Source organism: Canis lupus, chromosome 19 (genome assembly GCF_011100685.1).
Source record: "Canis lupus familiaris isolate Mischka breed German Shepherd chromosome 19, alternate assembly UU_Cfam_GSD_1.0, whole genome shotgun sequence".
Taxonomy (NCBI): Eukaryota; Metazoa; Chordata; class Mammalia; order Carnivora; family Canidae; genus Canis; species Canis lupus.
In genome coordinates, this window is record NC_049240.1 from 48,051,904 (window position 1) to 48,065,083 (window position 13,180).

General features: G+C 48.2%; 1 protein-coding gene across 1 annotated transcript in view; it reads right to left on the minus strand.

The window, feature by feature from the left end:
• Window positions 1–12,440: 12,440 nt before the first annotated feature.
• The window catches only part of ZEB2 (zinc finger E-box binding homeobox 2), a 138,089-nt gene continuing 137,349 nt past the window's right edge, over window positions 12,441–13,180 (minus strand). Inside the window, exon 10 of the mRNA XM_038565130.1 lies at window positions 12,441–13,180. This exon is cut by the window's right edge and continues 4,969 nt beyond it. The gene's annotated coding sequence lies outside the window, so the exon portion shown is untranslated.

Sequence of the window (13,180 nt, forward strand, 5' to 3'; positions counted from 1 at the left end):
CTGAAGGCTCTCCTAAACTCTCAGGCAGAGGTCTCGCAGAACAAGAGAGAACTTCTGCTTCTCTGTTGCCCTTGCAGCAATCTGCTTGCACATGAGCTTCCATATATGATTGCACATCTATTCCTGTTGTCTAGCACAATGACTGGTGTTTACTGGCAATCTATAAATACTTGTTTACAAATGATCTGTTTTAGAACAGTTTGACTGGAGATGTATCCTGCCATCCAAGGATCAGAATATATCAAGGCATTCTGCTGGTTTAGATTGTTACAGGAACGGAAAGGGACTGAACAGGATGGTAAGAGTTAACATAATTCTAACCCATTTTAATTAGCATTAAGTTCTAGTGTGTTATCTATCTATCCACCTATCAATCGATCTAACAGATCTTCTCATTTTTACAACAGGGATGGTCTTTCAGCCTGCCATCTACATGTATTTTTCAAGCCAGTCTTCATGGAAATGTTTGTTTACATGGGCTTAAAAAATATGTAGTGTTGTTTTCATAGAGGCTTAAGAAATACTTGGCTGAACAATATAACTGAAAAAAAAAAAAGACTAGAGGAACAAAAAGTACCAACGAAAACTTAGTGTTCATCAGAATTAAAATTAGCTGAAGGAAAACAATAATCATAACTATAAACCTTTTCCTGCTATTTGGATCATCAGCTTTCATCTCCAGCAGTTTCCCCTCCTGAGTCTCTCCCAAGCTAAGAAAGAGGTTCCCCATATGGGCCGATTAATCTGACAGGCAAGGCTAGCTCATGATTTAAAAGTCTCTCTTTAAAATATGTTAAAAAGGCTAACGGGAAGGTTCAAATTGTGAGCAGTGCCTTGGCTGCCTTGTTACAAAGGTTCACCCTTGTGACTACTTCATTATCACCCTGGATTATCTATTTAGAGCAGCCGAGGCACCACATATCTAGAATCGACACAGAACAACCTCCTCATTTCTCATGCTCTGAGGCCTCTCATCGAACTGATAATTGTCAGGCATTCCTTCCTTTTTCAGCCATCCAAGGCTAACGCCCACCAGGAAACAAAGGGTCTCTTTGAGGATGAATCTTGAGACAATCCTGGTCCCCTAAAAATTACATGCTGGGAAAATTTTCTAAGTACTAAAATTATTGTGTTTCTTTTAGAGAATTCTCTGTGGATCTAACTATAGGAATAGGTTATCACAAGAAAGCTTCCCTCAAGCCCAAGGGGGGAAGAAAGGACAACTGGGGAAGGAAGTCACAAGGGGAGTGGATGAAAGAAACAAACGAACTCTGCTCACTCTTGCCCCTCTACCCACGTCTGCCTACCGACCTTTTGCAAACTATTTGTGTATCCGTGGTCTCGTTGGATTCTCACGACCATCCTGTGAGATGATTATCAATATTATTCCTGTTTTAGAGGTAAGCTGAGGTTCAGTGATGTGATTTAGCCAAGGTCACCTAGTTAAGTGGGGGTGCAGAGCTGGGCCTGGAATCCGGGTCTTTTCACAAGAAAGCATAGGTTCTCACCCCATGACCACAACGCTTCATGTGTTAAGTAGGGAATGCTCCTGGAATCAGAACCAGGCCTGCATCATGAACTTTGTAGGAAGGAGCCTAAGCGTCGTTAATGACCCCTCTTTTTATTGAGAAAACGACATTAGAAGCCCCAGTTAAAATGTTCTGGTTTTGCTGTACTTAGGTTCAGGAGAAAAAAAAAAAAAAAAGCAAAATCATGAGAGAATCAGTTCATATCAGCAATTTCATGAGAAAACCAAGAGTAGCAACTCTCAGGAAAAGCTTGCGGTCAGTGAACATTCAGTGCTGTACAATGAGAAATGAAGCTTTTGACGTTGACCGCAAGAAATTGCAAAGTTCTCCATCAACCCAGCTTAATGCCTTCGTGATCTGAGAGCTTCACACTCTGGGACAAAATAGGCGGATCAGGTTTGCCAAGCATTGGCACAAGGGCTGGAGGAAGAAGTTTTGCAATTGTCTCTGATTCAGAAATTCAGTTAACTTGTATATGTCAGTTTACAGCAGGTTCCTATTGGCCGAAGAGTCTTTGGTCTATCCATGACCTTCCATTTGTTCGTCTTACCTTCATTTAGGTAACTGCACACTGTTCAAAGCAAGGATACGGCCTGCCTCCTCTCTTGTAACTGCTCACAGTTCTCTAAACACAAAGGGTACTCACAGTGTGTTCTGGTCTAAGAAATGTTAAGACACAGGGGCAGAGCACCTTCGAGACAGCCTGTTTTCCACGCAAGAGTTAGGTAGCTGCTGTGGTGGAGCCTCATAAAAAGCCCATGACGGGTGCCTGGGTGGCTCAGTCTGTTAAACGTCTGATCTGAGCTCAGGTCTCGATCTCAGGGCTATGAGTTCAAGCCCACATTGGGCTCTACCACCAAAAAATAAATAAATAAATAAATAAAAGGCAGTTAGGATTCAAGAAGAAAGTACTTATATTTCATGAGAAAGCGCAGAGAGGGCACCATAGTCACCTGCTCTGTGATATATGCATTTGGCTTCTATTTTATGTAAAAATCACTAACAGAAATTGTACCTTTTCTCGTGCCTCCTGCTGTCCTTCACTACAGGATATATTACTCATGTTAGACCCAAACTTACCTTTGGCCCACACAAACCTGCTGCTATCTTGCTGATTGTTACTGTAAATTACTGACATCAGCAAAGCTTTGTCAGGAAACTGAGGTAATTGAAAATTCCAGAGAAGCTGAAGAAAATGCATCCCAGACAACTTCAGCCTTCTTCCTCTTTTGTAGTTTGTGTTCCTCATCTGAGTCATTGCTGAAATAGTTGAAAGGCTATGCTCACTGTGGGGATTAGGTAGAAGGCTTGTTGATTCCTATTTCCCTTTCGCCTGCCTCACTTGGATTGGAGTGAGTTTTGCCTCATTCCTTTTATCATTCGTTCAGTATCTGGATGGTGGCAGTGGAGGTTGATGCCGCGATCCGTAATTAGTGGTTATTTGAGAAATGAAGTGGTTCATCCGCATGGGTAAAATCCGTGCCCCAATGCCATCATAGATCATTCTCAGAAGCCTTTAGTTGTATTAAATTACAAAATTCTGGTTGTGCAGCGGGGTCCTTCTGCGGTTCCTTATTTTTACGTGACTCATTTTCTATGTTCCTTTCCGTCTTGTCACTGAGTCGCTCTTCTATTTGGCTAACGACTGGGGTCAGTGGGGGACTGGATGGTGCTGACAGGCTCTTTCCAGAAGACTCACATTTTCTTCATTCTTGCTCATTGCTGGAGTCAGAACGTTCACAGTGCTGACCTTTTAGGAACACATGGCTTTTGGCAACTCAAGCTTTGGAGGGTGCATTCATGAGGCATTTGCAGCATGCATACAGAAGCCAAGAGGAGGGGCATGTCTAAGATTAGGGTTTCAGGAAAGATGGTCTTAAGTAAGAGACCGTCGGGCTATGTTCTGGAGGAAAAACAGAAAACAGAAGGGAGTGTGTCCAGGCAGATGCAGTTGGAGGGCTAGTGACAGATTATGGAAAGAAAGGCAAGGAGCAGTCAGCTCATGGAAGCTTTGCGGGCCACACTAAGGGATATGAATTGTACTTTGGGCCCTTTGGAGAACCACTGAAGGATGTATGAGTGAGGCTTTGGCATAATCAGATTCGAGTAGTCAATGAAATCAGTGAACACATATTGAGTATCTGCTTGGTAGCAGCAACTCCCTGCGAATCCAGACTACAGAGATAACATGGTCCCTGCCCTTAAGATGCTTACATGTGTAGGGAGAAGATAGACGTGAAAGCAAAAAGCCCCAGAAGAGCGCTTTTAGCCACTGTGGGAAGGCAGGAGGAGTTAGAAAGTGGGAAGGCCACAAGTCTAGTCAGGAGTGGGTGGGGAGGGCAGTGGATGAGTTATTTCTCTTGGCACATCCTTTTCTATCGTATTTAAGGATATATGTTGAGATAACAGTTGTGATAAAATAATGTTCAAGTGAGGCATATACAAAGATCAATAAATGCCTTTAAAGTGCAGAAAAGGTGACACTCTTCTATCTGCAGCACCTCCATCCCGCCCCGGTGCCCCCTCGGTCCCCTGCTGTGTCAGAAGGGGTAAGAGGGGGCCCAGTGTGACCAGCTGAGAGGCTATGAAGACAACTCTTGGGATCTGAGGTTTTCTTGAAATGAGGCAATGCCAGGGGTGATGGAGGAAGAGACTCAGGTAGGAGAGGTGATGCGGAGAACGCCTCACACACCTGGCAACCCGCTGAGAGCCACAGTAGGACGAGTCTCACGATTTCCACCCGAGGAGGCCAGGAGGGGACGGTCACCGGGTTTTTAGGGAACATGCGGGGTGGGTGGAAGATATGGCCATCTCCATTTTGGTCATGTCAAATCTGAGGGGCCTTCGAGACCTCAGGGGTGAAGCCCAGTATTCATCTGCATGTGCAGGAGGGAAGTCTTGCTGGGGAGATGCATTTGGGGGCCTGCAGTATACAGGGAGGAATTGAAGCTGTGGCTGGTGGAAAAAGTCACTAATGTGCGGGGATCCGAATCAGGAGGATGGAGAGCCCTGGCGGAGCCCTGGAAACACTGCCCTTCAAGGACTGAGTGAAGAAAGCAGAGCCTGGTTAGTGGGTAGGAAGAAAACCAAGAAGAATGTGGTTAGGGATTTAAGGAGGACTTTTAAAGAGGAAGTCATCAATGGAGTTAAAAGCTGCCTCTTCGGCGTGTAAAGATGTGTTATGATTTTCAAAACAAATTAAATACATTAGGTGGGACTATTATCGCTAGCAACATGCAATCACTGACTAATGGCATATAAAAAATACCACAAAGCTTAGAGAAAAGCAAATCAAACTAGGCTTTTAAGATGATATACCATCTTCTCGATAAAAAATGTAAAGGATGGCAGGCTGGCCTTCTGCGCAGAAGGCTTAGAGTTGGGGTTTGGTTTTCGTAGCACGGAGAAGAGGGTCTATCAGCGGAGCGTCCCCTGACTTTCCCACCTGCACTTCCATGGCCCACTCCCGGGGGGAGAAGGGGGCAGTGGTGGACAAGGAGTAAAGGGGGTGGAATGGAGCTTGGGGGTGCACCTGAGAACCCATCCCGGGACCCGGGCCTGCTGATTCCCACCTTCATGCCACTGGCACCAGGGCGATACCTCACCATCCTCACAAGGCCCACCCGTTGACTCCCTTCTGTCCCTTCTGGGCTTGCTTGGGGCCTTCCTTACCCGCAGAACTCCCTGCATCCTTCCCAAATCTCACAGGTGGAAATACACCGGTGAGTGTCACAGGGACTCCGAGCTAGGAAAGGGTCGGAGCACACAGCAGTCAGGAACCAGGGGAGGCACAGCTCACTCATTTCTGGTGCTGAACTCAGGCCACAAAAAATGAATAAAATTTAAAAAAAGATAAATAAATAAAATAAAATAAAATAAAATAAAATAAATAAAATAAAATAAAATAAATAAAATAAAATAAAATAAAATAAAATAAAATAAAATAAAATAAAATAAAATAAATAATAAGGTCTACTTGGAGGCCCTTGGGTGGCTCAGTGGTTGAGCATCTGCCTTTGGCTCAGGTTGTGATCCTGGAGTCCTGGGATCGAGTCTGCATTGGGCTTCCCATGAGGAGCCTGCTTCTCCCTCTGCCTGTGTCTCTCCGCCTCTCTCTCTCTCTCTCTCTCTCTCTCTCTCATGTCTGTCATGAATAAATAAGTAAAATCTTAAAAATAATAATAAATAAAAAAAGATCTGCTTGGATTCCCCCTCCCTAACTTAAAAATGTTACTGTATTTTTTTCTGACATTTCCTACCTGAGGCAAGGCTCTGGTTCCCACACAACACCCTTTTCCTCTGCTTTCTGGTTCTTCCATTATCTTGGCCTGCCCTCTGACACTGTTTCCCAATTTATGTTTTCCTTTCTCATTTCCCTCTCCTTAGCGCTGACACGAGCCACAAACCTGTAACCATGATGTCTGACTCACTTGGTGCTTCTCCTGTTAATGGACACCATGTGCAACGGGAGGCAGGAAAATACTCTTTACAGGAAATCAGACGATAATGCTTGCACTTTGGTGCCCTTTGAAACAAGAATTTAATTATCCTAATTAAAAAGATTACCTTATAGAAGACATTTGGGAAAAAGAACAGGCGGTTTGTCTTTTTCCTGATGACATGCATCTCAAAACCAAAAGGGATATTCCTGCTGATATTTGTTTTATCTCTTAAAGCTCAGGCACCAAGAGAATGGCTAGATCAAAATTTGATCTTGATTTTTAGACCAACCCGCAGACCGAGGGCTGCCGCCCTGACCTCGGTTGCTTTGGGGGTGTATTAGCTTCCTTAGGGCTGCCACAACAGAGTACCACAAACAGCGCGTCTTAAGACAACGGGAATTTGCTCTCTCACAGTCTGGAGGCTGGAAGCCCAATATCAAGGTGTCGCATGGTCGCCTCCTTCCGAGGGATCTGTTCCATTTCTCTCTCCGAGCTCTTGGCGGTGGCCAGCATCCTTGGCGTTCTTCGGCTTGTAGCTGTGTCCATCCAATCTCTGCCTTTGTTTTACACGGCCTGGTCCCTGTGTCTAAATTTCCCTCTTCTTATGGGGACACCGGCCTATTGGATTGGGGCCCACCCTTGGTTACGTCTGCAAATACCCCATTTCCAAATACTCTTGTATTCATAGGTATCAGGGGTTAGGACTTCAACATACCCTTCTGGGGGACACAGGTCGGCCCAAGCAGGGGGCTAGCATCAGGTGCCACCTACCCTTCTCTTGAGGGCCCATGAGGTCCTGGTTTTGTGGCTCAGCACTTAAAATCTAGACCTTGACCCGTCTTCTTCCAATGAAAGTGACCTTTCCCGCGCCCCACGTTCTCAGGGCTCAACTCTTACCTGTCCCTCGGGCAGTTAACCTAAGGGGAGGTGATAACAGGCAGATGTCACCTCTCCCAGGTATTTGCCCCTAACACGGGGACTTTCTCCCCTAACCTGGTGGAGGTTCGGCGGCAGGTCAGGTTGTCTTGAGCAGGCAGGCCTGCCGGTGACCCTCCGACCTTGCCGCCTCCTCCCTCTGTGGAGAGCCCCCGCCTGTCTAGGTGTTACTCAACTACAGGCCAAGTTGCTGCCACAGCCGGTCTGGTCTGATGCATCTTTGCGTTGCTGGTGTTTCTGCACCCCGGAGTGTAAGCTGCCGGGGAGACTGGCTCCTGGCGAGGAAGGCCATCAAGGGAAAGAATTTTATTTCAGAAAACGCCAACCTGAGGGATCAAGCGTGAGGACACCAGCCCACTGCAAACCGTGGATAATTTTCGGAGACCGCACAGGAGCGGGGGGAGAATGTGGTTGCAAGGAAAATAGAATAAAATAAACAGAGGCTCCCCCCAGCGCCCACCCAGGCCTTGGTCTCCATCCCGGGGGGCTGTGCTTCCAGGGTCTCGCTGTGCATGTCTGTCCCTCCCATCGGGGCGGATCCCCGGGACTTCGGAGCGTCTCCCACGGTGGCCCAGAGAGGGGAGGGGATGGCAGCTGCCCGGCACCACGACCTGCCTCCCAAGCGCCTGAACGTCTGGGTGATGGTCTCGGCCCTTGCCCTCCGCCCCTCCCGCCTCTGCCGCTGTCAGATCCTCTTCTCTTCTCCACAACTGGGAGCTCCAGGGAGCAGATTGTTTTGGCTGGAATTAGCCGGGCGCAGATGGTACCACCTGCTGCGCGCTCCCCACTTCTTACTGGCTTCTCTCGCAGCTCGCGAGGCCGTGCATTCTGCAGGAGCTCCGGAGAGGGGGAAGGGGGGCCTTGCTCCTGCCGGGCTCCAGCCCCGCCGTTGCGGAGGGGCGGGGGGGCGGGGAGGCTGGGCAGGGTGCTGGGGGGGGGGGCGGGCAGGGTGCTCCCGGGGGGAGGGAGGCTGGGCAGGGTGCTCCCGGGGGTGGGGCCTGGGCAGGGTGCTCCCGGAGGTAGGGACCTGGGCAGGTGCCCGGGGGGGGAGGGGGGGGCCGCTGGGCAAGGTGCTGGGGTGGGGGCTGGGCAGGTGCTCCCGGGGGGGGGCCTGGGTAGGGTGCTGGGGAGGGGCTGGGCAGGGTGCTCCCGGGTGGGGACCTGGGCAGGTGCCCGGGGTGGGGGGGGCCCGCTGGGCAAGGTGCTCCGGGGCGGGGCTGGGCAGGTGCTCCCGGTGGGCGCCTGGGTAGGGTGCTGGGGGGGGCTGGGCAGGGTGCTCCGGGGGGTTGTGGGCAGGGTGCTCCCGGGGAGGGGGGTCCTGGGCATGTGCTCCCGGGGCCGTGGCTGCCTCCGGTGCTGGGCTCGGCCTCTGCGAACCTGCTTCGGCCGCAACCATCCTGTTTTCCAGGGGCTGACGCGCTGCCTGTGAGCAGCCCCGGGGCAGGTGGCCCTGCGGGCGTCGGGGAAGCGGGGCTCCTCCGCTCCAGAGCCGGGGGGAGGAGACAGAGCCTGCGGGGGGAGGACAGGACAGGTGCGTTCCCGCCTACTGGGGCTGGTGGCCTTGGGGTCCCGACTCCCCCACCCCCGGAGGACTCACGGATTCCCAGACTCCCTCTGCTCCCCCACGGGGCCAAAAGACCCAAAAAGTCTCACTCCTTAAAATCCTCTGAATCATGTCTGCAAGGCCGCTCTGCTGCGCGTCTCCCCACGAGGTCACGTCACACACCTGTCAGGGCTCTCTGCCCCGCGCGCCGGCCTCCCCACCCCCCCGCCCCCGGTGTCCCTCCCCAGCTGCACGGTCGGTCCTCCGCCGGCCTCTTTACGCTGCACGGGCCTCAGTGCCTGGCCCCCCGGCCCGTGCACCCTCCTCCGGGAGCACTCCCTCCGCACCTCCCAGCCCCGCAGCCTGCCAGGCCCCAGCTCCTGGCCCCCCGGCCCGTGCACCCTCCTCCGGGAGCACTCCCTCCGCACCTCCCAGCCCCGCAGCATGCACAGGCCCGAGCACCTCGCCCCCGGGCCGTGCACCCTCCTCCGGGAGCACTCCCTCCGCACCTCCCAGCCCCGCAGCCTGCCTCAGGCACTGCTGCTTCCGAGAGACCCTTGCCTGGCACGCCCCCCTCTACCCCTTCCCGCTGAGGTGGCCTGGCCCCCGATTCCTTCTCATTCACATTATTTTTTAAAAAGATTTTATTTATCCACGAGCGACAGAGAGAGAGAGAGAGAGAGCGAGAGAGAGAGGCAGAGACACAGGCAGAGGGAGAAGCAGGCTCCATGCAGCGAGCCCGATGCGGGACTCGATCCCGGGACCCCGGGGTCACGCCCTGACCCAAAGGCAGAGCCCCAACCGCTGAGCCTCCCAGCCCCCCCCCCTTTCACTTTTACATCATCTTTTACGGTTAACCTAATCGTTTCTGTTTTCCGCTCCCTCCCCCACAACTAGGCCCCTCAGGGTGGAGCTGACCGCGCCCCTGTCCTCGCAGGGCTCAGGAAAGTGCGGGGGCGCAGCATCACTCCGCGGCTGGGCAGCCACCGAGGGACACGTTCTTCTGTGCTCAGGGAGAGGATGCGCCCGGGGTTGGGGAGGGCAGGCCCGGGCTGGCGCAGCCGACATCCCCCGCGGGGCCTGGGACCCTGCCTCCCCCCAACCCACCCTTCGGAGGTGAGCCTGCAGCGCCCAGCAGGCGCCCTCGCTCGCCAGGCACGCAGACAGGGGCCTGCAACCCGGTGGCTGCTCCGCAGGGTTAGGGTCATCCTTAGGATCGCTGAACATTACAGGACAGAAGAATCGAGGAAGGGTTAGAAGCACCGGTAGAGGCAATAAGGCATCTATGGAGACCCGGCTTCGGGACTCCGCTCTGCTAGGAACGACTTGGGCTTTTATTCCTTCTGAGCCCCAGAACTTTAAAAGCCAAGGCCTCAGATGAGACAAGATCTCTGCCCCCGGGTGTTCTCGCCTTGGCCCTCGATCTCAGAGTAGTCCCACTGCAGGTGCAGGACGCTCCTGCCGCCCCTGGTACCCCGGGCCTTGCTGCTTCCTCTGACCACCTCGGATGCTTCAGAATCCAGCAGGTCTCCGTCTCTCCGTTGGAGGAGATGCTAGTCCCGGAGCCTGAAGGACCCTCAGATGATGATGTGATCGGAGTAATACCGCCTTTCCAAGGTCGATTATTTCCATTCCATCCGTGCATGAAGAATTCTGGTGGACCAGGACAGACTGCTGGCGGGAAGCGGGGAAACTAGCTGGTTTCTTTCGATGCTTCCATAGGCGTTTGAAGGAGGGTTCCACCGTGACATGTTGAAGAGAGCACTGTCAGGAGGCTGGGGTTGCGACAGTCTATGCTCAAGGGCTTTCTAGACCATTCAGGAATAGAAACAAACCAATAACCAGTGTGGTCTCAAGGATAGGTAGGCTTCAGCTTCCTTATCTACAAGATGTGGCTGGTGCATTAACTGCTTTTATTTTTCCAAGTGTGACACACATAAAGATTCTCTTCCTTACCCAAGTCATAGGAGAGTTTTATTAAAGAACAAGAACAAGATTTTGGACACTTCTAATGCAGACACCAAACGTGTTACAATGTGGTCGGGCCATAGAGGAGTTTATAGCATGTTCATAGAGCGATCTGTAGGTTAAAGCATGTGACTCAAGGGATCAGGACAATTCCTGGAAAACTATTTGTACGAATCCTTATTTTAATTTCCATCTTCAAAACCAAGGTAGTACATAATAAGCAGCCCTTGTGGTTAGGACTCTTCTTGTTCAATAAGAGTTTTTTCTTTAATGTTCCATCACCACTTATTCTAAATCGACTGAAATGTTCCTTTGCATGGAATTGTCTTTAGTCACAGAAACCCACTTTATGTTACGGAAAAAGAAAAAAAAAAGTGTTTACTCGGATGTTAGGCTGATTATTCTAAGACCTACTTTCTCCAGAAATGGCATTTTAAGTGTTAAAAAAAAAAAAAAAAAAAAGCTGGGCAGGGTGGCTTGTACTTCTCTTTTCCCCCTCTTGCTTAGATGTACCTTCAGCCGGAAACTCATGAGCTCACACTTTCTAAGCATGTTCAATAATGCAGTGGTTGACCTCCACTGGATGTTTCAGGACTGCAGGAAGTGGTTGAGGGTTATTCAATAGTTGGTGTTCTCCCTTTATGTCTGCACCAATCCTGGGCTGCACTACAGAGTTGGGAAATATTGTTTGTGTTGGAAGTGGTATCTTTCAGAAGAGATGTAGAAACCAAGGTCTAAGTTGCTTGTGGTCACTAAACACACATAACGTTTTCTCTGAGTGTAGGGATGTTCTCGAGTTTCCTCTCTAAATTTATATCCCTTTATTCGTGTATATTTTTTCCAAGTAATTTGAAGACTCTATTCCTCTTTTCCTAAACAAAACTAGAATGGAGTATAACTATGCTTGTTTGCCCTATAACAAGACCATTTTAGGAATGGGTAAAACTGATTCTCCTCTAAGGAAAGGTCATAAGCTAAAATCTAAGTTTCTTATAAAAAGAGTAAAGGTGAATTAATATTTTCTCTCTTTTACTGTTGGCCTATCTTATAAATTACATAGTGTTTTTTTTTTTGCGATGTTGTCTTCTGAACCTTTTATTTTTCCAGTACCAACATTTTAAGTGTTTCTCATTTGTGCAAGATAACAATATGATTTATAAAATGTCTCAAAAAACACTCCATTCCAGCTCTTTTCACCTCTAGTGTTGCTTTTTAACACTAAATATTCACTGTACACATACCAAGTCTACAAAACCTATGCACACACACACTCTCTCTCTCTCTCTCTCTCTCTCTCTCATCTTTCCATTTGACCACTCTGAAAATGGTCAGAACAGGATAGTAATGCACAAATCTTTCTTTGAATGTTTCCTTATGTTAGATCAATTCCTTCTGAGTTCTGGGCTTGCCAATGCTAAATTTCCTGCCAGGGCAGTAGTCTATTTTTAACATTTTGGGGGCTTATTCTTCGTTCCAAATCTAACAGGCATATTCTGTGAAGTGAAAGAGAGAAAGCTGATGGGTACTCTTACAAATCAGGACCATCAGGATTTGCAATTTCTGTAGAATCAAAGATATGAATGAGAAAGACCAATTAGAACACTTAAAAGATCATTTGTCACTGCTTTAATCTTCATGTACTCTTTACTCATCATTTTCTTTGACTAAAATTATCAGAATCTTTGTCATATTCATCTCAAGGCCAAATGGGAACAGTTGTGTGCATTTTATATTTCCAATATTTTGGAGCATTTTAACATGTCATACTAGATTATGGGTGGTGGGCGCCTGTTTTAATCGAGAGAGTTTTAGTTTGTGGCATATTCAGCATCATGACATCCCAGTGTCATTCCTCTAGCTCCGTATTTCACATACAAATGAAGACTGAGGGATTTATTTCTGTTATTCAATAGCATTTGTTGAATTCAGAGATTAATAGATCATCTTCAACCCTGAAACAGAGGCCCTCTGAAACATCAGACCCAAAAAATTGGACACGGCCTATTAACCCAAAAGAACAGGTTGCCAATGATCTCCATGTTTATTTAAATATTTAGCTCTAAAGGAAGCAATCATTCCTTTATACTTCTTTAAATTTAGTATTGACATTTTTATTTTGGGAAAGGAGGTCTTTTTTTTTTTTTTAACATGGATACAGGAAAAGAAAACTCTCCAATAAAAATATTGTCTAAAAAGTTTGTTTTGTCTGCATGATTTACTAAATATGTACAATTTCAATTCACAGCGAAGGTAACAAAGATTTAAACAGCCAACATCACAAATGTCTCAAGTTCTAAAAAAAAATCACTGTGCACAGTTTAACAATTTAATTGAATAAAAACCAAAGCTAAGCCTTCAGTCTGAATCTTTTTTATGATGGGCACAAGCCATGTATTTTCTTCATCTTTGTTACACGATGCATATTTCAGTGACTAAACGCCCCTTCCCATTTTAGTATATTAGGTTATGTCAGTACATACTTAAGAGAGGCATAAATTGCCTCTTGGTACACCTATATGATTCGTGATGTGTTCACATATATGTCATAATATTTATTAATATATAAAATGATCGGATGAGTCACCTGTGATTTTTTTTAATGTCTTCAAATGTAGGAATGTTTTGTTGTATGCATAAAAGTTTTTAGATTTATGGGAGTGCTATTTAAAGTGATCATAATTTAAACAGTGTCCCCTTGACGTAAGATACCTAGGAAGAACTATTCTGCACTTCAAATACAGAGATTTCACATTTCTACCCAA